The sequence below is a fragment of the Equus przewalskii genome, chromosome 5 (genome assembly GCF_037783145.1).
Source record: "Equus przewalskii isolate Varuska chromosome 5, EquPr2, whole genome shotgun sequence".
Taxonomy (NCBI): Eukaryota; Metazoa; Chordata; class Mammalia; order Perissodactyla; family Equidae; genus Equus; species Equus przewalskii.
In genome coordinates, this window is record NC_091835.1 from 1,403,446 (window position 1) to 1,430,643 (window position 27,198).

Consider the following 27,198-nt stretch of genomic DNA (forward strand, 5'->3'; position numbering starts at 1 on the left):
GCACAGTCATGAATTAATTCTAATAGTTTTCTGCATATTGTATTGGTTCATTATGTATAAAATCATACCATTTGCAAATCTGCACGTAATAAGAGTTTTATTGCTATGTATTGTTCTTTTTGACCCCATATTTTTCTTTCTTTCCATTAATTTATTGCACTAGTTAAGACTTTCTAGTCAAATATTGAATAGAAGACAAGGAAATTCCATCATTACTGATGGTACGGAGAAAGTTTTCAATATTTTAATAAGTATGATATTTTCTCCAGACATTTTATAGATATCCTTTGTCAGATTAAGAAAGCTCTCTTTTATTCGTAGTTTATTGAGAATTCCCTTTTTTTCTTGAATAGGTATTCAATTATTTCAAATGCATTTTACGACTTTACAGGGATGATCACATGCTTCTTCTCTGTTATTCAGTTAATGTTATGATCTTCATTGATTGATTTTATCCTGATAAAGCAACCTTGAATTTGTGAAGTACATTGTGACATATTCTCATTTTTATATGTCAATGGATTCAGTTTGCTGAAATTTTGATTAGGAATGTTATATCTACGTTCATGAAAGAGACTGGACTCTAATTTTTCTATTTTGTAAGATTCTTGTCTGGCTTTGTGAATAAGTTTTATACTGACTTCATTAAATGAACTGTGAAATATCTCCTCTTTTTCTATCTCTGAAAGAGTTTGTGACAGCTTTGTTTTATCTTGGCCTAGAATTTTCTTTGTGGGAGGATTTCTAATTTTAGATTGTACTTCCTTAGCAAACTATTTAAATTTTCTATTCTTTTATTTATTTATTGGGCCAATTTTGTTAAAATTTTTTGTAGTGTATACTTGATTTATTATTATAAACAATTTATCTTTTTATTTAATTTTCTTTTAGCTTACTTTTCTCTTCTTTCAAACTTTTTGGGGTGATTAATAAGGTTACTGATTCTCAGGTTTTTATTTCTAATATATTTATTTAGGGCGATAAATTTTCCACTAAGCATTGCTTTAGTTCAATCTCATAGGTTGTGATAAGTTGTGTATTAATTATTGCATGTAAAACACTTTATTATTACTATTCACATGTCTTTTTTTAATTTAAGGTATTTTTTTTGGTGAGGAAGATTGGTCCTGAGCTAACATCTGTTGCCAATCTTCCTCTTTTTTTTTTTTTCTTCCCAAAGCCCCAGACATAGCTCTATATCCTAGTTGTACGTCCTTCTAGTTCTACTATTGGGAATAGAAATATTGGGATGCCACCTAAGCATGGCTTGACCAGCAGTGTGTAGGTCCATGCCCAGGATCCAAAACGCGAACCCTGGGCTGCGGAAGAGGAGCGTGAGAACTTAACCACTATACCCTCAGGGCGGCCCCTGAAATGTCTTGTTAAATCTTGTTTAATAACCTATGGTTATTTAGAAATTTATTCCTTAGTTTCCAAAGATTTGGAGATTTTCCCTTTGTGATTTTACTATTGATGTTTAGCTTAGTTTCACAACTGTCAGAGAGCATAATCTGTTTTCATCTGTTTTAAGACCTAACATATGGTCCTTTTTTAAATGCACCAGAGACCCTTGAAAAGAACATGGAGTCTGTAGTTGGTCCAGTGATCACTTCTGCTGTGTATGTTCTGCTGTTAGATTCATCTACAGAACTCTTAACTTCTGTTATATGTATTTTTTCAGTTGTCAAATTTCTATTTGGTATTTTTTATAGATCCCTTTTCTCTGGTGAAATTCTCTTTATCTATTTTACCAAAACTATTAATCACAGTTATTTTAAAGTCCAGTTCTGATAATTCCCATATCCCAGTCACCAATTCTGTTGTCTGTTTTTCTTTTGGTTTTAGTCTTTTCTTCCTGTCTTTTGGCATGCCTAGTAATTTTACTGAATGCCAGGCACTGTGTATGAAATTGTACAAATATTGTGAGGTCCTGAATGGTGCTCTCTTCCATTCAGGATTCAAATTCATGTCTAGAGTGTATTGCAGGGATGCTCTTCCTTTGTGGGACCTGGACTTCAATTTTTGTGTCCCATGCTCTGTGAGATCATGGAAAGCCATTTGTGTCTTCCCAGGTTCTTAGCCATCACTGCTCAGTTCTTAGCTTCTTGTGTGCTATTTATAAATTGTCAAATGCCTCAAGGGGAAAATAGCTGCAGAATTTGGGGCTTACCTCATTGCACTTTCCTTTTGCTCTGTGTCCTGGCCTTTAATTTGGCTGTTTTGGAACCTCCAAACTCCAGTGTTTGTCTCCTTTAAGTCTCAGCTGTGTGTCCCTTTAAGACTGCTGAAAATGTGGCTCCAGTTGCCAGGCTTGCAGCCGCTAATCTCTGCTTCACTTTTTAGCCTTTTGCTCTTGTGCCACTTGTCAACCAGCCAATGCTGTGAGGTAAGACAAACCACTAAATATTGGACTCATCTTCATGTGATTCCCTTTTCCCAGGGACCCTCAAGTCCTGGCTACCTTAATAACTTTTTGATGGCTTTGAAGATTTTCTTTCTTTTAAATTTAATTTTGCACAGCTTCTCAACTTGTTCTTATAGGAATATTACCATAAAGAGAAGACAATAAATTTAAATTTCTTTCTCTCATTTCCCTTTTGTAAAATAAGTAATAATGTTTTGCATATCATGAAAATTCAGTCACTATCTCCTTGAATTAATATTCTTTTTTATTTTAAAACTTTTTTTCCCATGTTCAACCTCTTATTAGAGCCCAGTTTTCTGAACTTAGTATAGAATTTTTAAAATAATATTTCTTATATTTATTTCTTATGTGATATATTATGACTTTTACCCTGAAAATAAAGATATGGGGAATTTCTAGTATCCTCATATCTGCATTATTTTCTATTGAATAATACAGTTAAGTCATGGAAATTGAAGATTTCCTTCTTTCTTTCTTTCATTTTTTGAATATGAAAAGCTTTTACTCTGACTCTCTTGCCATTTTCTTTTTGTGCAACGTAATGAATTTTTCCAGTGAAACCCATTGAATTCACACCATATTCTAGGACCTGAGAATATGCTCTCTGCACCTTAAAAATAACAGTTTCCTCACTATTTTCCAGACCTGGCATGTTTTAATGAAAATGCTTGCGCAGAAGCCAGCATGTTACCTTGCTGCATGCCTTTCGTGACATTGATGCTTTTCTGCTCTATTTCCTAGATCATACTACGTGATTAACAGATTTCTCTTCTTTTGGTTTCTTATTTGTGTGCTACTATTTCTGTAAATTATTGCGAACATTCACTTAATCATTTTTTGATAATCAATGATCTACTATTATAGCACTTGAAGGATAAATGACCTATCAGAGAAATCATTATCGGCAATAGCTAGCATTGAGTACCTTCTGACTATGTGACACATTGTGTGTTAGGTACTCCAGGAATCACTGCAACCTCTGTCCAGATAGTCATAGCACTGGATTTTGTGATTTGAACTTTTTTGAGAATGAGACCCTGTGATTCAATGGATAATCCAGAGGAAGAAAGTCCAGTGTCTGAGAACTGTGTCTACTTCATTGTATTCACGTTATTTGATCTTTCTGCGCTTTCTTTCCATGCTATGCTCTCTTCTCCATGCCTCTTCCTGGTTGATTCTATTATACTTTGTATATACCTGTATTATGCTATCATTATTTAGATTGTAGTAAATTGCTGTAGGGTCCAGATCCCATTTTAAAATGTGAGTGCCTTGAGAATCAGCATAGTATCTTGCTCATTTTTATCTATCCTGTAAACACAATACACATTTGCTAAATTGTATTAAATTGGTTAAAATAAGGAACGAAATGGGATGTTTATTAACCTAATCATGGCATAGTTCAGTAAAGAGCTTCGGAAAAGAATCATAATACTACATGGGATTGTTTGTTTCTTTCCTCTTTATTCACTTCCAGGACTGACCTCAGATCAACAGACCAGGAATTTAGCAGAACCTTTAAATTTTGAGTACTTACTGATACTACCACTGCCACTTGTGTTTAAAATTTTCATTTGGGGCTAATATTAACAGAGTCATTATACCTTTCTGTACAAACACTCGCCAATCGTAAACTTGACGTACACGTCTTGGATGTTCCTGGATAGTTTTATTCCAAATTACTTTCTTCATGAATCTTCTTGACCCACTTTCAAAGTTCCTTTGTTCTTGATCTAGAACAAAGATCAAGGGAAAGATCTTTGGCCTTTTTTCTCTCTTAAGTGTTTAGATTTTTTATTTAAAATGAGACTTTTTCAGTTGTGTGATATCGATGGTATTTCTGGTTCAGTAGAAGCTTTCTTGACTTAATGTGACCTGAAACAATCTGGTCCCGGATGACGCTCGGTCACTTCTGTAGAGACATCCATCAGTGCCAATGGCCCAAGGTCATCCAATTGTTTTTTTTTTTATTTTTCCTGGAAAGCAGATGGACCTCACATCAGGGGATGTCTTACAAGTTTATGAATTTTCTGGCCTAAGCCTATGTTATAATCCTTGTTGCTACGTTTCCTTTTATTTAATCTCTGACTCAAAATGAAATTTACAAGTGCAAATATAGATAATAATTGTTGTAGCAAGTAGCAAAGTTTGATTAGGGGTAAGAGAAATTTTAAAAATTTAAATAAATAATAAAGGAAAAATTCATGGTGCCCACAAATGACATTTGAGGAATAGTAAGATCTCAAAGCATACAATTGGAGCACACATAATTTTGGTTTTGTTTATTACACTTTGGTTATTTTTCACATCAATGGAAACAATGAGATTAAAAGGCAATGGGTCACAAGTGAAAAAAACACACATGTAAACGAAAAAATCATTGCTTTAAGTCTTAGCCCTGACACATATCAAGTGTACGGCCTTGGGAAAGTCATTTGTTTGAGCTTCTCAATCCTAGAGTGTTCAACAGAGCTAAAGATAATATTCAAGAAATTGTTTTGGTGATTTGTTAAACTAAAATTAAGACGTGGTACTCACATCTTTATAAATGATGCAGCACCTCTCAGATAGTCTCATTTTCCCTTATTTTGTCCCTTCTCACTTGTTTGCCCGGGCATGCAGATTTATCATTCCCATTAAAATGAGCCAGTTAAGATGGGAACATTAACAATAGTAGCTCCACTAATTGGGTGTTACCTATAATGCAACACAATGTATTTTTAGCTTTCATAAGAACCCTTCAAAGTAGTAGTTGGGGTTTCTCTGAAAAATGAAAATTAATTATACCCTACCTTTCTTCTAAGTTTGAAAGCAATGAGAAGTAGACACAGGTGTCTGAGAGGAATTAAAAATATCAGCTTTTCAGTTGGAAAGCAGGGCTCAGTAATGCAGCTACAAATGAGCCTCCTAGTACATTTCCCCTTGAATTTAGACCATATTCCCCACCTACAAGTAGATAAAATACTCAGAAAAGACACCTTCCCAGCTGCATGAGAGAATTTTGATCTTCCCTGTAACTTTGAACTTAGAGAACCTTCAGATTCTAAATTTTGACTGACTTGGGCTCCAAACCTGCTTCTAGAAGAAAACCTTCAGACCTGATTGGGAGCATCAATTCATGATGTGTGAGTATAGGAACAGAATGCTTTAGCTCTGCACTCAAGATGTCATGGACAGTAGATGGGAATAGTCACTTTAATAACTTAACCTTTCCCAATAGAGGGTTGTGACCAATGGTGACAGACTCTTCCTCTCTCTCCAGTCAGGTAAATCTATCTCTACCTCCTGCAGAGAGGTATGTATAACATAAGAGTTTTAGAGACAGATAACTCCAAAATGTTGGTTCAAAACCATTCCTTCCTAGGGAGTAGAGTGGCTATCACTTTTTTGGAAACCTGGGGAGAGAGGAATGTGGTTCTCTCTAATAGAAGTTATTATTTATGCCAATTTACAGATAACATCACAGGGCCTCAGAGAAGTTAAGCCACTTCCACAAGATCTCACAGGGAGTGAATGAATGATAGAGCAAGGATCCAAATCCAAATTTTGAGATTCCTATAGTCTATATGTTTTAAAGGTAGCCAAGGAGGCAAATGCAACAAAACTGATGTGAAAAAAATGCTTTGGGACACTGCAGCTGCATATGACCAATAACCAACCACAGGTATTTATCTGATTTTGAGGATCATTATGCAAATCAAACATCTAATGCATATTAAAATGATTTATAACCTTAAAGTAATGAACATATTACTGATTATTATCACAGTTGATATTTCTCTACACCAGCTTCCTTTTCTGTAGTATAAGGTTAACAATTCTTGCCTTAGCTACTTCTTGGACTGCTGTGAAGATTAAATACAATAATACGTCTGAAGTTCTGCATAAGCTGCAAAGCACTATACAAATGAAGCTTACCATTATTGATTTGTACATTAATTGTTAGTCCTCAAACATGAGTTATTAATGCTTTAATGGTGAAACTCTTACAAAATGCTATTATAAAGTAAATAGAGTTGAGACCACAATTTCAGATCAACAAAATGTGGCCAAGAGACTGGTGAGTCTAATTGAACATTGCGTCTTATTGACTTTGTGGTTTTTTTTCTACTTTCCAGCTCAGAATGCAGAGAAGCTAAAAGGTGTGGACATTAGAAAACATCTGTGTAAATCCCATTCACCAACTTGATGACTTTCTTGATGCTCAAAAGGTAGTCCCTGGACCAGCAGTTTGGGAATCACAAATATAGACTCTCAGATCCACCTCAGACCGACTGAATCAGAATCCTCAGTTAAACAGCCTGTGGGAGCACTGCCCCGCGAGGGGAAAACGACAGTGATTCATTACAACACTAGAAGCCTGTGTGATTGTTGGATTTCTGGAAAACAACCAGGAAACTTTTTCTTTGATAGTGTTTATGATATACTTAATATATTTAGTGTTATAGTTGCCTTGTTCTATAATAGTTATTTAGAAAAACAAAAATACTAGACATCTGTGCAGACTTTTTCCTTTATTTCATGTTTGCACTTTCTTTCTTTTAATTAGTATACTTAGTTTCTAATTCATCTTCAAGTCCTCTCTGGACACGTGCATTCATTCCTTTATTCAGTAATCATTTTGTATGGTGATAATGTACCAAATACACTGCTGTATTCTGAGTACGTAATGGAAATCGAGACAGTACGGATTCTTTATCTCATAATACCTATAGTTTAATGGTGAAAGATGGAAACAAATAAACACATAAGTGTAAAATGAGAAAAGAGCTGTGAAGGTAACAGATAGGGTGGGGGGCAGGTACTACTTAGATGCAGTTACCTGGGCAGGCTACCAAAGGCAGTGGCATTGTAACAGCTTTGGAAGATGAGAAGAAAGCAGCCGCTCAGTAACTGAGCAGAGGCAAGACTGCTAAGGCTTTAAGAATGAAGAAAGTTTGGTAGAGCTTAGAAGCTAAAAGGAGGCTAGAATCTCTGGAATTTGTTGGGTGAGATGGACAGTGGTCAGAGAGGAGTTTGGAAGGATAAGCAGGGCCTAGATTAGCCAGTCTTGCAGGCCATAATTAGGTGTTTGAAACTCGATAGGAAGTCATTGATGTAGTTTGAGCAGATGGGGATGGAGTGAAGGTAGACAATTACATTTGAAACAGGTCCAATTTATATTTAAGAGTTGCCCTGGCTGCTGTATGGAGCATGAATCGGACAGAGACATGCTAGAATCCTGCAGGAGTAATACAGATGGCTTGGTGACAGTGATAGATTTTAGGAATGTTTGTTTGTGTTGGTGGTTCTATCCTCAAATCCATTCCTCATCCTTTCTCTTTTCTCTTCTTCATTTCAGGCTTTTTCCCCACTGTATCTGGCTTCTACTGACAGAAGGCAATGGTTGGAGCTTGGAAGGAAGGGTAACCTTTCCATAGTTGTAGCATTTTATCCTTGGCTCCAGCTCACTCAGGACTGCCTTGTTCTGCTTCCAGCTTCTGCAAGATGCTCCTAGCCTCTAGGCCCCAGTAACAGCATGTCCTCCCTTGGCTCTGCTGCTAATCTTTGGGTTGCATGACCAATTCCTGTTTAGCTTTTCAGCTCATCTATCACCTATGTAAGCAATTCCTTCTATTAGATTTCCTTTGCTCTAAACACATAAGTGTTTTCTCCTTTACTGTTTAGACCCTAATGGATGTAGAGAGTAACAGAAGGGAAAGAACCAAGAATGTCACCCAGATTTTGACTTTTCTTAATTGGGTACAAAGATTGGGGCAAGTACAGTTTGAAAGAGAGGTCAGTTATTTACTGTTGATCGTGCTGGTCTTGACACATTCAGTGCAAACATCTAAGAAGTCTAGAGCTCACACCAGATTCTGAGTTATAACTTTCTTGATCATCAGATATTGATGGTTCTTGTAGTCATGGAAATGGATAGTTCATCTAAGGAAAAATGTAGAGAGATAAGAGAAAAGAAATTTCGATTGAATCATAAAGAATTTGAGGTAGGCTGATGGAGAAAGAACCTGTAAAAGATATTAAGAAAGAGCTGAGAATTTTCTGGATTGAAATTAGCAATGCAAGTAGAATGTATAGAATACCTTTAATGTGTATCTCTCACAAATAAGTTATACTGCCAAATGAAATACCAAAACACAATTGGCAACACCATCAGTAAAACTAGCTGTAGGCCCTGAAAAATAGAAGACAGACAACAAGACAAGAATATTTACGAGTGATTAATTACACCTTAATTGTAAAATAATTTGGTATTCCTGGTTCTGGTGCACGTTGTGATTTATGTGCCCTGGGAAAAGTGCAGGGCTGCAGCCTACAGTTGGACAGCCACTGTTGAAAGGTCCAACCTAGTCGAGAGAGCCAATGAGGGTGAAATCCATTCCATCCTCCTCTAGCCAAACTGTGCACCCTGGTTGACAGCTATTTCTGCTGGAGGAAAAGAGCTATTCTGTAAACCCCTAAGAGATGGGAAAAGTCTTTTCTAACATACCCAAAGGTATTTGTGTATAAGCAATGTCTTTGGACCAGGGTGCTAGCCAAGTGTCCTATGCCACTTATCTCAATTTTAGGCTAAACTACCTATGATGTCAAAACTTAGGCAAAGTCCAGGCTGTACTGCTGAGGAAAAGAGATTTTGAGAGTAGTTTTGCTCAAGATATGGCTCTTAGACTATCTGCATCAGAATCACCCAAGAAGGCAAATTCCAGGACCCCACACTAAAACTCAAGAATTCAAACATGTAGGAGCAGGATCCAGGACTTCAATCTTTTACAGGCATAACAGGAAGCTCTATGCACATTACAAACAGAAAATAACTGCTCTCGGGACACTGGCATGTCCCCACGATGCAGACCCAACTTGGGAAAGAGCTATTTGACCCTGGTTTTAAAGACCTGGCGATCTACTTTTTGAAGACTGAAGGAAGACACACATTGGTTCTGGACTTTTCTGGAGGGTGGAGGTGGATACAAACCTGTAAAGTGTCCTAAATTACTCCTTCACGTTCCTGTTATTCTGTGAGATACCTCCTGGAAGGTTGCACAGATGTTGTTTTTTATGGAAGTACATGGATTAATCAATGCACATTTACTGATGAATTCCATGTATGATATTTAAGTGCATTTTAAGGCAGAATATTCAAAAGAACAATTTGTTCATCTCCAAATGATCTCACTCCTAGTGCTTTCCTCCTGGACACTTCCACCTCCCACCAGCCTACCCCTGATCATTAAGGCCCGTCCCTCAGAGCAGCCTTGGCTGATCAACCATATCCCAGCTGCTCTTCTCCATCCCAGCGACGGCATCATGTCCACGTCCTCCAGGGCCCCAGCTCCAGCCTGTGTTTATCTTTGTCATGTTTTTGTTTTCTATCTATCTCCCTGGGATGTACTCAACACTAGAACATAAACCTCATCTCAGTTGTCAACCACTGAAGATCCAGTGCCTGGCTTGGCGTAGGCAACCAATGTATATTTGTTGTATGGATAAACACAGAGAAATGGACCTCCGCGGGAAGAATTTAGGGTTGGGAGATTTACCCGTCCCTTTTCAACTTTGTTTCTGAAATGATGATTCTTAATTCGAGTGGCGGTATAAGTTAAGCTTGCTTTAGTATTAGGCGAAAGTCTTAGGCATCTTTCAGAAGTCACTCTTAGACCAGTAGTCTTAGGAGTCTCTGGGAAGTTCTTCTGGTTAAAGAATTCGGAATCTAGGACCTCAGAAATCACTGGAATGAGTGTCTTTCCTAGTATTTTAATTACTAATTTGTAATGAGGACCCATGAAAGCAACCCTGACGTTTGCTCAGTTTCTCTGTGCTCCTCAGCGAGACACTCCTCTTACCTTCCTAAAAAAAATGCACGTCTGGAGGGAGGTGAAACAGTCATTAATCCTGGAAGGTGTTTGTCCTCCTTTCTTTTGACATTTTATTGCCCTTTAACTCATTTGTGAAAGATATCAAAGCAGAATCAGACTAGGGAATAAAAGCCCTTTTCATTAACATGGCCAACCTGCACAGATCTCTCTTTTCTTCCTTGTAGAGGGTCTTTGATCAGTACATGAGGAGAGAATTTATGAAGAAACAAAGTTAGGAAAATTTTACACCAACAGATAAAATATCACAGCAAAAAGTCACATATTCCATTTCGGAAGAAAAAAATATTTCCAAGCTGAAATCATAAAATTATTCCTAGCTGAAAGTATTAACCAGGCTAAAAAAGGAATACATCCATTAGTGGTATGGTTGGTTATTTGGGGACATAGGGAAAATGAAGATTGTCAATGCCCATGCCATTGATGTTTGGGGGGAAATGCATCATTTACAGGGGCTTAAACTCCAGCTAGGGGGCTTTGGCCCTTAATTGTTTTTAATTTCCAATCTGTAGGGTGGGGGAAATAATAAATGCTCTTTGCTTCCATCAGTTTTTAAATCTCTGTCTTTTAAAATGCTCCTTTCTGATATGGAACTTGGTGGTCATACTATGTAAAAGGCCTGCGTTTATGAAACATGGAACAGGGTTTGAGACAGTGGGCAATTTTAAACACAAGACTTTTGTGATTTAATAATATATTATCTATTAAGTATTTTTGTGTTAAGTGTTGAGTATTAAGTCACTCTGTAAGCCCTTGAATTAAAATATTCTGTAAGCACTCAAGTATAAAGTATTAATGTTACCTCACAAAATTGGGGTTCTCTTGCCCAGTGTGCATAAACAGACAGTTAATTACAGCATCAGCCTTTGGGGAAAGAGATCAGCTTTATTCTGTGAGACTGATCTACAGGCGGACAGTGGACTTGGGCTCGCAGGTCTGTCTCCCTGATTCAGGATTTGGGCAAAATTTAAGAGGTTATGGAACACAGGTTGGCACGTGGAAACGCTGGTGGGGTAGGTTTTGATTGGTGGACTTCAAGCATTTATGTTGAGGTAGGTTCTAAACATTTATGACAGGATTCTAAACATTTATGATGAGGTGGGGAAAGAATTTTAACACCTGGTCTTCCTGAATGAGGGACCTCTTGCTTCCGATAAGAGTTCAACTTTCCAGTTCCGCCTCTGACCTGATCCTTTAGTTCCATGGGGAAGAGCATCTTTGGTTCTTCCGTCACTTCAGGTCAGGATTTCTTCCTCTGCACAGGCTCTGGCCACATGACTTTGCATGTTTTCTGAAAGGCAGTTCTTAATCACTCTGTTGATAAGAGATGGCATCAGTTGAACTGGTCCTGGAGGGCCCTCAGTTACATTAATACTATCTATTAGGGATTTTTGTTTAATTCATATCATTAGGGTATATTTCCATGGATTTTTAATTTTATTTCTTTTAGTAGAAATAATTTTTAGAATTTAGAAATTCTTTTAGTAGAAATAATTTTATTTCTTTAATTCTAATTAGGTAGAAAACTTACAAATATAGAAAAACGTGAAAAAGGAAGAAAATCATGACTTGTAATAACTTGAATCGGGGATAAACACTTTTGATATTTTGGCAAATTTCCTTGTAACATCTGTGCAGAGATATGTGTAATACACATGCACATAGTATGTTAAGTATGTACATATTCACTTATATATTGAGCCCAAAGGTCTAAGTTTTTCCTAGCACATGGAGGTAAAATGAGGTCTCTTTTAGAATATTCAATAAATAATACCCATCATGTAGTATGTACAAAGCACTGTCTCAGTCACTAGGGGCCTAACAGGAAATAAAAACCAAACATCTCTGTCCTCAGGGAGTTGATTGGGGAAGAAAGCTCAGGAATTACAGTGGTTTAGGCCCTAATTTTAGTCTTCAAAGGCCCCACACCTTTTTCTGCAGGTGTGTCCTCTGCTCAGGAGTATGGTCATTATGCGTCTTCAGCTCTAGCCTCTTCCTCTTCTCGTCACACTCCTGTGAGTGCAGCCTTTGACTTGTGGGGATGGGCTATGTCTTGGCCTAGCCAACCCCGGTGCTCACTACGCTTCCCAGAGTCAGACCTAGCATGTGGCTGCCTGGAGCAGGCGTGGGGTTGAACACTCTGGGAAGGCTAGTGATTTGGTGCCGGGTGATCACTTCTACACACCTTTCATTGTATAGAGAAGAGGCTGAGTGCCACTGGGGAAGGCGATTACACTATTGTCCCGAGTGATCAGCTCTGGCCCCAGAGTCGCATACCCTCTTCTGCACTACAAAGGCCTGGAGTTAACCAGAGCATCATCTTTAAAGGTAGCTTAGCATTCCACTGTTACCCAAGTGTGTTTCTTCTGAGTTTTAAACTCAATACTAGTGACTTGTCAGGATATTCCACTCGGGCACTTATAGTGTACTCGAAAGAGTTCTGATTAATTACATTTTCTCTATGCCATTACATTTTATATGACATTTTAGGTACCCTGTTACATCGGAACCCTGAATAGCTGCCTAAAATCCCATCCCGTAATCTGGCTCTTCTTCTCCCATCACTGGCCCTGGGACAGGGGAGCATGTTTGTTCTTTGCCTCTCCATCCCAGGCAGACCCTTTTCATAATTCCCTCCAGCAGTGTAATGACTTGACACATAACAAACCTCTGCTTAGGTTCACATGCCAGAAAGTAAAATATAGGGAATAATTTATAACGTTCTATTAGATTTGGCTGCTCTTGGTGCCTACAGCCTCAAGACCAAGGAAACCCTGGTCAGATGCCTGTCTGCCCAGCTCCTGTTTGCCATTGTTTGTCAAAGTGCAGTTCTCCTTCTTTTAAGAGGATTGTCCCCATGCCTGTCCCCATGCATGTCTGTCCAAAGCCTGGAAAATCTCTCAAAAAGCAAAGGGAATTCTTCTTTCACTGTCTGGCGGGTAACTTCACAACTCTAACTTCTTATACCAGAGTTTGCCATATCCTGAGATGACATATCCTCTTTAAGAGGAACTCTTCTTGTAGACATAGTTCTGTCCCAATTCTCTAGGCAGACAGGACAATCAAAACACTCCATCCTACACCAGTGTGTATTGAGATATCTAGTCTCAGATAAAACTGAGTATCTATAGAGCCAAGCACTCCACTGTGATTCCTTTAGTTAGTCTTGTCTCCTACATGAAGTGGTCATTCCTGCGTCTCTTCACGTCTTTCCCATGGTTTTCAAAATCTTACATCTGTATTTTCTGTGAGCAACTGTCTAAGCAAAGATATGTGCATGTATGCACACATGAACACACACACACACACACACACACACACACACACACACGTTACATGCACATATTTATCTCCAGGAGAATAAACAATATCCAGGTATTTAATATTCTTTTCTTTTTTTTAAAGATTGGTCCTGAGCTAACATCTGTTGCTTATCTTCCTCTTCTTTCCTTTCTTCTTCTCCCCAAAGTCCACCAGTACATAGTTGAATATGCTAGCTGTAGGTGTTTCTAGTTCTGCTATGTGCGATGCTGACTCAGCATGGCTTGATGAGAGGTGCCACGTCCACGCCCAGGATCTGAACTGGTAAAACCGTGGGCAGCCGAAGCACAGAGCGTGAACTTAACCACTCGGCCACGGGGCCGGCCCCCTACTGAATATTCTAAATCTTCAAACATCAAAGAACACTTTTACCAAAGAAGAAAAACAGCATTTAGAGACAAAACTGCTAAAAAATATACATAATTTACATTATATTCTCAGACTAAACATTATCATTCACAGTCAGGTAAATACTATCTTCACACATTTCTCCAAGGTAATGACTGGGGACTTGTTTTACATTCATGCAACTAAAGAGCTCACTCAAGTGGATTTCCTAGAAAAAAAGAACATCACATTTTGGAAAACTATTAAGATTTTTTTACATATACATTAAATTTTGTTATATAAGCTTCTTTTAACAACATTACTGTTAAACCCTATATTGACTTTTGTATAATAAACTTTTCGCTTAATCTTATGTGTATTTTCCCTCGTCATTAGTAATTTTTGAACACCTCCTTTCAGTGGCTGCTTCAATAATGTGGATCTACAATAACATCACATTTCTTTTAGTTAGAAGAAGTCTATTCTGTTTCTATTTTTTTTCCTACTACAAGCAACATTGGAATGGTCATCCGTACAAGTTTGCCTGCTTCATTTATTGGTTATTAAGACATGTCCGTATGAGTGAAATTGTGTCATAGGATCTTATGGTTGAACCTCAGGAGAATAGGTTCCTATTTACCTGGCCCTGCTACATAATACTGTGTCTTTTTTGTGGAACTGATTAGACTAGTATCTTATGTTCATTGTTATTAAGTCACGTTTGTCAAGGCTCTTGTCCTTTTTCTGTAGTTGAACTAAGGGCAACTCAGTAAGATCTTAAATTTTGTTGCTTAAGGTCTCCTTTTAGGAAAGCCTTCTTTACTTTAAACAACTGGTATTTACTAATAACACATTTAATTTAATTATTCTTATACACTTATTCAATGAAATCACAATGAAAATTCTCATTTTTCAAGCATAATGAAAACTGAGTCTAAACATCAGACTCTTCAAAGAGTTAACACACAGTTGGCTGTGACCAAATCCAGGTCCAGAGAGTTGTAAGCAGATTCTGCCAGAGGTCTGTGTGCACCACTGGAGGATAGTTGTGGAAAGGGCTAAGCCTCCAAGAGCCATCTTCTTTTGACTCTGAGAGGGTGTTAGCACCAGATGGAATGAGGTCTGCCTTCTACGGGAAGAGCACCGTCTGCCCTGTACCACAGTGGCAATGCATTTCCCACACAATGTAGTTCCATGCTGACCACATCTGGTGTGATGGTTACTCACATCTGTGACTTATACATGATCAGACTCACTGAGGTTTGCTCTTCTTCCCGTTTCCAATTGCTCTCTTTCCTCAATCTTCTCTGTCTTTGTTGTCATTGAATTTCATTTTAGTCTGTAGTCAAATTGAGGGCTTCTCTAAAGTTTAATTAAAATCCTGTTTTTTGGGTTCCTTTCCCAAAGTTCTGCTATGTCTGCCCTTTCTGGAATGGTTGGACATTTGATTGACTAAATAAACACTCAGAAATGCATATAATTCTATAGTCACTCTCTACCTGTCATCAGTCAGTGAATTGTTTGTAAATGAACAGATATGATTTCCATTTCATCTCTGAATGTTTGCTCCTTCATTAGATTAGCCAGAGTGATCAGAGGAAAACTGTTTTGACCTCTGGAAAACACACTTAAGGGTATTGTCTCTCTGTCTCTCTATCTGTCTGTCTGTCTCGGTAGAAAGACAGATGATAGATAGATAGATAGATGATAGATGATGATGATAGATAGACAGATAGATGATAGAGAAACATATGATAAATAGATAGAAAGACACATGATCATGATAGATGACAGATAACGATGATGATAGATGATAGGAGGATAGACAGATAGATAGACAGATAGATAGATATCATAGGTACTGAATGCCACACACATGGCAAACACGAAGTAGGTGTAAGTTCCTTCTATATTCCAAAATTTTTACATTTTAACTTAGTAATGTAAATTTTTACATTTTCATTTAAACATGTAAAGGCCTTAAAACTACATTATCTCTGAAATGGTTAAGTGAGAATTTTTATATGTTACAAAACGCTATGTAAATATGTATCTTCATTTTACATATTTAAACACAAATAATCTAGGTCAAGTTTATCGTAAATTAACACATTTTCTATACTTGTCTTTGGCTAAGTGATTATAGATAACAATTTGAAATATGCTCTGCCTACCTAGAATCCTGATGGAGGCAGGCAGTGAAGAGCTCTCACCATTATGCTGAATTATGGGCTGGACACAGTCGTTGGTGGTATGAGAGGACAGTTTTCCCTGTGTAACAATTACAATGCAGTTTCACTCATAACAGAAACCTGACACATTTTCTTAGTGTTAGACACACATAGCCTATGCAGTTGTGCCAGTGTTGAACTGGAATTTGAGAGTTTTAATGCATTTTTGAGATACCACACATACGTGAGAGTATAGCCTTTGTGTGATAATTGTAGATCTGAGAGGAATAACAACTGAGCATCAGTGACTAATCAACTCTCCTATTCAACAATGTATCCAATACACATCTCTTGAGTGTCTACTACTTGTAGATTACAAAGTGAATGAGTAACAGGGAAAGAAATATTTTGGGATAAAAAAGCATTGCATATCACATAATCTACCATGTTACACATATCCAATGAAAAATGGAAATTGCAAAAATGGCAAAACTATTACTACTGCTATGATTTTATGCTGTATTAAGAAATTACCAATATCTTGTGAATAGAGGAGGTCATTTGACTTGCCCAAGACATGGAGAATGTTAGCTTTTTTGTCAAGAATATTCCATTTCACGTTTTTCAGAGTCAACACAACTGCCTTTGCTATGAGGGAGTTATCAGGCGATTTTAATGATATCGTATTGTTTATTCTGCTACTAAGCTAAAGAGCATTACGTGAATGTGACAGGTGTTAGTCTGTTTTGTTTAGATTGTACAATGTGATCTTCTTGGGCAATGGAAATAATGCAAAATGTCAAACACACACACACAACCACACACTCAAGATATGATTGATTAAAATGAAAGATGAAATTTGTGAACTAGAATGCTTTCTATTTTGAAGAATAATAATTGTTTTCAGTGTAGGAAAGGAGCTATGCTATGAGAACTTCTGCTGTTATAGAAACAACAACAACCATTGATTGAATTCCAACCTATCAGGGAAACAGTGGATGGGCTAAATTAAAAAAAGAATCCCACTAAAGCAAAACATTGCAATTGTTTATGAAAACATGATGTAAATGAGAAGTGGAAGTTTTAATTAAAATAATTGTTTTAAAATGGTTTATGCAAGATTCTAATTTAGAAATTTACCGTTTTTCTCTGTCACCACCATTCTTTGATAAGCTGACTTTAGCAGCAATGAAACAACTCATTACATTGCACAGTATGTTTTTTAAAAAATAATTATTTGGTTTATTATGATTCCTTTAAAAAAGAACACAGATTTTTTTCTTCCCCAAAATTTGTGTGCACAAACATACACACACATATACCTTTTATATTTCCTAATTCTCTGCAAACTCTTCTTTAAAAAACAAATTAAGGATACAATTATTTTCTTTAAGAATAAATATAATATTAGTCTTAAAATTCTTTAAACTACTTTAATATCTTGTGGAAGTGATTTGAATTTAAAAAATAAGTAAAAAATAAAAAAAGCATTTTGTTGCTTTTTCCGTTATCACAAAATTCGAAACTCATCCCAATAGGTCTTCTGCAATTGCATAAAACCTTTACTTTAAAGAGCTTAATAACTTTGGCTACGTCAACTTTTTTTTTGAAGATTGGCACCTGAGCTAACATCTGTTGCCAATCTTCTTTTTTTGTTTCCTTCTTCCCCCAAAGCCCCCCAGTACATAGTTGTATATTCTAGTTGTGAGTGCCTCTGGTTATGCTATGTGAGACGCCGCTTCAGCATGGCCTGATGAGCGGTGCCATGTCCGAACCCAGGATCCAAACCGGTGAAACCCTGGGCCGCTGAAGCGGAGCAGTGAAATTAACCACTCAACCACACGGCCGGCCCGACTAGGTCAACTTTTTGATCCATGATGCCCACTACTGCATTTCACATCGCATAAGTTTTCTCTGTTTCTGCAGCAAGATCCTTCCTCTTGGTGTTACAGTTCTTTTTAAACTTCTTCATGTTGTATCTCTATATCTTATCTGCTTTCCCATCTTTAAAACTTCTCTCATATGTGGATTGCCTTTATTATTTTTGTTCACTTGATACCTCCCATTTTCTTCAAAGAGACTTTTAGATTCCTGTTCTCTATCTATCCAAAACATTCTGTCATTATTTTCCTCCCTATCCAGTCCAAATCCAAAGACCACCATAATTTCAACTATTTCCACGCCCCATAGTCTCTGCTCCTTTGTCTGTCTACATCTTTGCCGAATCTTATCTGTTTCTAAGCTCACTCACATGGCTATTAGAAGGCCTCAGAAGATCTGCTTTCAAGCTTACTCACCTGGGCTCTCCACAGGGCTGCCTCACGGCATGGCAGTAGGCTTCTCCAAAGTGAGTGTTCCAAAAAGGAATGAGAGAGCACTCCCAAGAGAGAAGACACAGTCTTTTTATATAACCTATTCTTGGAAGTGACATACATTACTTCTTCTGTGTTCTATTCATTAGAAAAGAACTAGGGGAGGTGATTACCTAAAGACGTGCACACAGCAGGTAGGCACTGGGGTCATCTCTAAGTCTACCTACTACAGAGGGAGAAAAAAATGATATTGAAAAAAATCAACCCAAAAGAAGCAATACCAAAAGAAGCAAAAATAAAAAGAAAACACAAAGTGAAATGGTATAAATAAGCCCAATGTATCAGTAATCACAATTAAATAAGCATATAAAAGTGAAGTATTAAATGCAGAAATTATATTATATTCAAAATATAAAATACATGTGTGAGGAGAACAAGAGTCGAAAAAGAAAAGATATAACTGTTCTCATTGACAGATAATATGACTATTTTCATAGAACATTCAAAATAATCTTCACTCTCAGAATTTATTAGAGTTGATGCTCTCTAATAAGGTTTTAGGATTTAGGTTTCAGGATACAAACTCAATGTACGAAAATCCTATATGCCAGAGACAAAAATGATTAGAAAATATAGGGTATATAACTTGAGTGCACAATAGCAATAAAAGTGATGATTCCCAGGAATAAGGCTGACCAAAAATATTCAAACATCTGGGGATAAGATTATAAAATAATGATGGAGGACATAAGAGAAAGACATAATTGGAGAAACTTCAACCTATGCGTGGGTTGGGAAATATCAGGAACATCAAAGTGCCAATTTCCTTCAAATATATAAATGTAATATAATTGCAATTACCAACAGGTTTCTTGGTAGAATTAGAAACACCACCCCTGAAATTCACATAGAAGAAGAAGTAGGCAGACTAATCCACTAATTCCCCCAAACGACCTCTTGTTCCAGGGGGATCTAATGGCTCATAGACCCTTGGTGTGAAATCTGGACTAGTCTTGACTTTTCCACTTTTTCAAGCCTCTTCAAATAAACACTGTCTTATTTTTCACTTTCATTAATAAACAGTCATGTATCGCTTAATGATGAGGACACAATCTGAGAAATGTGTGATTAGGTGATCTCATTGTTGTGCAAACATCATAGAGTGTGCTTACACAAACCTAGATGATCTAGGCAACTATGCACCCGGGCTCTATGTACTCTCATGGGACCAGTGTCATATACATTGTCCGTTGTTGACTGAAACATTGTTATGTGGTGTGTGACTGCATTTCCAATCTGTGCACTTATCTGTTTTCACTAAACATCTCGTGAAAGCCACTGTTGCTTTATATAGGTAACAGAAGACTATAAGATTATAATATGGAAGCTTATATATCTTCATGAAATTATCATGATCTTTCATGATCACGATCTATCATGATCTAGCATGATCTTTGTACAGTGGGGGAATTTTGCTCTTCTTCTTAACAGGAATCTATATAACAACACTGGCTTCTCTCTATAGCTTGTAATGAAGCCAGATTAATCTTTATAAAATTCTAATTTAGCGAATCCTATGCTTAAAGCCCCTTAATGGTTTTCCATTGTTCTTATAAAGTCCCAAACACTTCACATGACTCATAGAGCCTTGTGTGATCTGCCATTGCCTACTTCTCCAGCCTCATCTACTCCCACCCACCCCAAAGCTGTAGATACATTGCCTTCTTTCCGTTCCTCAAGACGCCATATGCTTTATCCCCTCAAGGCTTTTACACAGGCTAATCTGCCTTTCTGGAACCCATTTCCCACCATCTCTCTTCACATGGGCAATCTCTACTTATTCTTCAGGTCTCAATTATAATTTTTTTGGTGAATCTTTCCTTAACTCTTCACCTACCAATCCCACTCAAAGTGTTACAATTTCAATAGTTCCTTCTTTGTACCCCTCATCAAAATCTGACTAATTTCTGTTGTGTTTCTTTTCCCTGAGTCTATAAACTCCACAAGGAGTGGGGCTCTATTATTCTTCCCTACTCTATATCCAGTGGCTAACATAATGACTTGTACATAGTAGATACTGTATATATATTCAAGGAATGCATTAATTTATCCTTGAGGAATTAAGAATAATTAATTGATTTTGACTAGTTAAAATATAAGGTAAATGTGGTTTTTTTAAACATATTTCTCTCTACTTATCTCAATTTCTTAACATTTGTTGTCATTCTATTCTTAAAGATTGAAAGAAGATAAAGTAAACAACAGAACATTTTTACAAATTCTAGAAGAAATCAGATTTAAGCAAACCAAAAATCTGAATGTATTCAATAACTTTTTTTTCAGGTCTTCTAAAGTTGGGAAATAGAATTAAACCCTTCACAAGTAATGATTTTTTTTTTCCTTTCTCTAGTGTAACTCTACTTATTGGGGTAGGGTGGTCACTGACTATTTTTTGAACAGGAATTCCTAGAGATTAAGGAGGAGCCAAAATAATTACCAGAGTAACATTTGATGTTAACAAAATAAAAATAAACTCATAACCCTGATATGTTTGACACTTTCAATTCAAGCACTCTTAGTTGGACCATTCTCTAATACTTTCCTTAATCATTTTCCTTGTTTGCATCTGTGCTCTCAGTGTTGCAATAGTCCTATACAGTGTTTGGAAACTATAACACAATCCCACTCTCAAAATAGAAAGGGTGAAAAAAAGACCATCTACATTTCACACCCTGTCATGTTCCAGCTACTCTAGGTGATTAATGATAATGGCCATTTGCTCAAAATACAGACTCAGTTCACAAATAGGATTGGAAAACAACTTTATGATAAAATATATTCTTCTTATATGGTATATACCTTTCTTTGCACATAAAATGGAAGGCATTCTTAAATTCTATATGTACATAATAGTGCATGAAATTACACCTTTCATAATGTTGTGTATTGAAAGCAACTGGATTGATTTGGTCAACCAAGGAACACAGCCTGTTTTCTTCAGAACTGTGAGAATTATGTTTCTCGATACCTTGCAACCTGCAGAAATCTTCTAATGGAAGAATTATACATTCCACGTTTATGGTTTATTTTATGGAGACTCTGTACTTGATGTAGAAGAGAGAGGTTTGGAGTTTCCATCATGATGCCTACGAGGAATCTACTTATTTACATAAACTTTATGATGATGAGCTTTAGAACAAAAGGTTAACTGAATCAAAGGGGAAGTCATCAATGAAGAATTGATCCCTCTGGAAGTGATACAATTCTCTCACTCTTTTAAATTGTGTTCACTTCTCTTGGTGAAGAGAACTGAAGGAATGGCTCCCCATGACCCATTTTGTAAATGATGAAATGTTCTAGGCCTACACTGAGGTAACGGGGAAAGTTTGTTTCCAGTATTTGTTATGCATCTGATTGTTCCTCTAATAAACTAAATGTAATTAAAAATAGAGCGGGGCCATTGCATTTTAATAGCTTGGATTCCTCCCTGTGGAAGAATCAGCAAACAGAAAATATTCAGCTCCCCAGCACCTGCCAGGCAGCTTTTGTCAAGATTAACAGCATCTCACCAGGTTATTAGAGGAAACATAAATACTTTTGAGGCTTTGTGGGTAGTTATGATATCACGTTTTATTATCTACTCCTAAAATGGAATTATTCACTATAATTGCTTGCCAGTCACAGGCCAACAAACATGACAGAAGAAACCCTACATACCGGGGAGAGGGGTTATAATGCAAAGGCAGCTGACCTAGAGAATGTTTTTAAGGACATATTATTATGTATTTGCAATAATCATAATTAAAATTTTACGGCACTTTACAGCTTCTGGGATAGACGCATATTTGTGCCTTGCAATTTGAAGTGGGCATAGCAGTTATTTGAATTCCTATTTGAATAAGGAAATAGGGGTGTAAAAGTGTTAAGTGATTTGCTCAAGAATCCTGCTGCTAGTTAAGTGCAGAGTCGAGAATGAGCCCCAATCTATGTTCTTTCTGCTGCACTGGTGCTGCATAGCCTAATTTAACTTCAACAGCAGACACACGGTGTTTGCAATTCCCTTCTGAACCACACCCTTCTTGGTGAAAAGAAGATTTTGAAAAAACTAAACTTTCCTGAGAGGAATGACGGAGAATAACCTAAAATTTGATGTCAGGCACAGGATATTTGAGAAAATGTGGGAAGTCACTGTCTCTGTGAGTGAGATGAGAAATATGATCCATTAGAAGAAACTTTTTGTTTTTATTATTTTTATTTTTGTTCACTCTATTTCCAAAACAAACTTGATTATCAAACAGTGGAACGAGTCAAGAGAATGAGAAGACAAGTACAGACTGGGAGGGAATATTTGTAAAACACATTGTTGGATAAAAGGCTATGTGAAATATACAAAGAACGCTTGAAATTCAGCAAAAGGGAAACAACTCATTCAAAAAATGGGCAAAAGATTTGGACAAATGCCTCAGCAAGGAAAATATGCAGATGACAAATAAACATATGAAAAAGTGCTCAAAACCATATGCCATTAGGGAGTTGCAAACTAAAACAATGTGATAGCACCATACACGTATTATAACATCTAAAATCCAAAATGCCAACGATGAGGTGAGGCAACAGGAACTCTCACTCATTGCTGGTGGGACTGCAAAATGGCCGCTTTGGAAGACATTTTGGCAGTTTCTTACAAAACTAAACATACTCTTACCATTTGATCTAGAAATTGTGCATCTTGATATTTGCCCAAAGGAGTTGAAAACTTAAGTTCACACAAAAACCTATACATGGATGTTTATAGCAGTTTTTCATAGTTGCCAAAACTTAAAAGCAACCAAGATGTCCTTCTGTAGGTGAATGGATAAATAAACATCCAGACAACGGAATATTATTTAGCACTAGAAAGAAATTAGCTATTAAGCCAGGAAAAGACTTGCAGGAAACTTAAACACATATTACTAAGTGAAAGAATCCAATCTGAAAAAGCTGCATCCCATATGATTCCACATATATGACTTTCTGGAAAAGGCAAAAATATGGAGACAGTAAAAAGATTGGTGGTTGACAGGGGTTGTTAGGGAGGGAGGGATAAACGGGCAGAGCACAGAGGATTTTTAGGGCAGTGAAACTACTCTGTATGATACTACAATGGTGGATTATGTCATTGTACATTTGTCAAAACTCATACAGTATACAACACCAACAGAGAATCTTAACGTAAACTGTAGATTTTTGGTGATTATAACGTGTCAGTGTAGGTTCATGGGTTATATCAAATCCGTCTACTCTGGAACTAGATGTTGATAGTAGGGGAGGCTGTGCTTGTCTGGGAACGTGGGGTATATGGGAATTCTCTGTACCTTTCTCTCAATTTTGCTGTGAACCTAAGACTGCTCTAAAAATAAACTTTGTCTTTTTTTTCTTTTTGAGGAAGATTAGCCCTCAGCTAACTACTGCCAGTCCTCCTCTTTTTGCCGAGGAAGCCGGGCTCTGAGCTAACATCCGTGCCCATCTTCCTCTAGTTTATACGTGGGACGCCTACCACAGCATGACTGCCAAGCAGTACCATGTCCGCACCCGGGATCCGAACCAGCGAACCCCTGGCTGCCGAGAAGCGGAACGTGCGAACTTAACCGCTGCGCCACCGGGCCGGCCCAAACTTTGTCTTATTTTAATAACTTTTTTAAAATAGAAAAAGTGGTATGGGGAATATGACATCTATGTGCGGGAATGGGTGTTAACGACACAGTGTGTGTCCAGCATGGAGTGAATCAGTGATAACATTTTAAAATCCATCTGAGGTCTCAAGGAAATTTGGAGAATTTTAGATCAAGACTCCTGGGTCCCACATTTTATGAGACTAAATGAATATCATGGCAGAATTTCTCACTATATATTGTAACAGTACCTGAAGGCTCATTCTATTTATTACCATACAAGCTATCACTGCCAGGTACCCCTGAATCCTAGACTATCCAGATAGGAAAGGTTCATTACAGTCCAGTTAGTTCAATGGGATGGAATATGGGAATGTGCTCAAAATACAAAATTTCTGGCAGAGAAGGCAGTCCTTGAAATAACTGAAAGAAAATAAAACGTTTTGTGTGCTCAAATCCTTTATTTCCTGCATTATATGGTAGAATCACAGACGGGGTTTCCCAGCTATAACCCCATTACCTTGATTGAAACTTATCTGGGGGTTAAGAAAATTTTAATTGTTTCCTTGTATCTTATTTTCTATATTTTTTTCAGTTTGAAGTTGTCTAATAATATTTGAATCAGATATGTTTTTGCATTCTGAGTTTTCCTCATCTTTTCTTAATAGAATATTACCATCAATTAATTTCTAAGTTTGCCTATTTTCTTCCTCAAGCCACAATCTGAAAAGTTCTTAGCAAAGACCACTTGCTCTCTGCTTTTCTAGCTTGTCCTCCTGAATCCCTGATCCCCAAACTTACGTTTAATAGTAACCAATGTGTCACCAATTTTCACCTCAATCTGCCTTTCTTTGATGGAAAGTCCTTCTCAAATTCTTACTATTCTGTCTGGGAGTCCTTGGGTATATCTCTTTTGGGTTCATAAAAAGTATTTCTATTATCATAGAACCCACCATGTTCCTCCGGGCTGCATCCAATTCTTGACCACAGCTAACAAAGTCACTTGTGGTCCTCTGATTACTACTGCCGCAGCTAGTATTTTCTAAGAAGTCGCTGAAATTTTTCGGAAAGGTGTTGCCTCCTGACACATCCTTTAGGCACCAAACCATGTAGTTCATCAACTCTTGGGGCACATTTTCACTTGGGCAGCAAAGCAATGTGTTCCAGGGTGTAGAGAGACCTCTGCTTGCAGCCTCATGGAGTTCAGATGGGAATCCTTGGGCCTGAGCCAAAATACCAGCTCCCAGTCAAACATTGTGTCTTCCATATTGTCTTCTCCTCCCCTCATTAACCTCTGTCTGCTGTAAATGTCACTGCTGGATTTCAGGAGTGGACAAAGCCTATCTAGTGCCTGTATCCCCACTATACCTGTCAGTCTCCTGGTCTGGTTATATTTTATAGGAAGAAATTTCCTTTCTGAACATATCTTATCCCTAATGATTTCCTTTCTTCAGTAAAATAGATTTTGCACTTTAAATGACTCATCAAGCATTTATGAGCTGAACACTGACACTGGAGGAGGGATGTTTTAGGAGAAGGGAGAAAAAGTGGCAAAAACCACAGTCCTACTGTAGTGGCACTGTCTTTCGGTAGTCCTTTAAAAGAAAACATACTCTAGAATGGTGACATAAGAATATGAAACTTCTGCTTTTGAATTATGTTTATATTCTAACTATTCTAATTCTTACCATCTGTATTTCAACCACATATCTGACATGAAATAACAGAACATAAAGGGGGTCCAGAACCCTGTAGACGTTGCTAAAATAGGTAGCAAAGAATGTGAATAAATATGTCATCCTTTAGTCTACAACCCTACGATTTATTCACTGTCATAGATTTGGCTGCATAGTTTCTGGTTGAGATCATTAGTTCAGCATACACTAATGCAGGACTTCCTACCTGCCAGGGATGTGCAGGATGCAAGAAATTCAAGACATCACTGTCTAACATGGAAGCATATTTCCTTCATTTTATCTTCTTAATATTTGTCCTTGGCAGTAAATTAGAGCATACATATTTTTGGAAATTTACTTTAAGCCTTTGAAACAATGATTTTTGTCACATAGCTTATAATTTTGAATGAAATCCTGAGCAAACCCACCAAATTAGGTTGTTTTAAGCCCAAATCTGATTGCCAATTAGGGATTGGCTTAGTAAATCCAGATACTATTTCTAGAGTCTTTTGATTACATGCTTATAGAGAGTTTTTATTACAAACTCAGTAGGTTTCAAGCTGAAATTCATAAATGCTCTGGATCTGAATTCTACCCTAAATGTAAAATGATTAAATGAGTCCGCGTCTACCCTCAAAATTTAGGACTGATTGGTTAGCCTGGTTGGTTTTTTATGTTTTCTAGACCTAGAAAGCTAGATTTTAATAATGTCTTATTTTCCTTGCTTACATTCTGTCCTTGAATTCTTCTAATATACAGTCTAAATACATACCTTTATACATAATATGTGTATATGTCAGTTGAGTTTGGTCTCTGTGGAGTAGTGGAGAATAAGCCAGACAAGTAGCCCCAAACCAAAGCAAGTGGGTTAACAGATGGAGTGCACAGTATGAAATTAGAGAATAATTGGCAGGAATTTTTTTAATGACCCATCTGGAATCCAAGGGTCAAGAGCATCAATTCTGATATTTACACAGGATCACAGCCTCACTTTACATTTAACTTCTAAGGTTACTTTCTTTAAAAGAAGTCATCATTACAAAAAAAAATTACTTAGAAAATAAACAGTAACAGTAAGTTACAAATTACCACAGAGTAACTGCTGCATTATTATAGAATAATGGCTTACGCATAAAGAAATAACATATTACGAATTGTTGTGGTTAATCACATTAAGAATTCTAAATCTTCTGTGCCACAGTATACAGAACTGCAAAAGATGTATTAGGGTAGGCTAGATTAATGGTGGTCAGTCAACATAAATGGTAACCACCATGACCACATTCCATAGCATATAGAACAAAGAAATTTGCCTTTAAGTAACAATACAAGATGAAGGGTTTTTGGATTGGTGGGTGGCTCTGCTCCATCAGGGCACTCTGGGACTTAGGCTGATGGTTGCTGTGATAGGCCACATAATGCCAGTCCTCACACCCAAGATGTC

The 27,198-nt window shown here is 37.1% G+C and overlaps 1 long non-coding RNA gene across 2 annotated transcripts in view; it reads left to right on the plus strand.

Moving 5' to 3' along the window:
* Positions 1-11,357: 11,357 nt before the first annotated feature.
* Positions 11,358-27,198, plus strand: part of LOC139083668 (uncharacterized) — a 52,559-nt gene continuing 36,718 nt past the window's right edge. For both annotated transcript variants that reach the window (XR_011540576.1, XR_011540577.1), the window contains exon 1: positions 11,358-11,535. This is a non-coding gene — a long non-coding RNA (uncharacterized lncRNA). The remainder of the gene's footprint in view (positions 11,536-27,198) is intronic.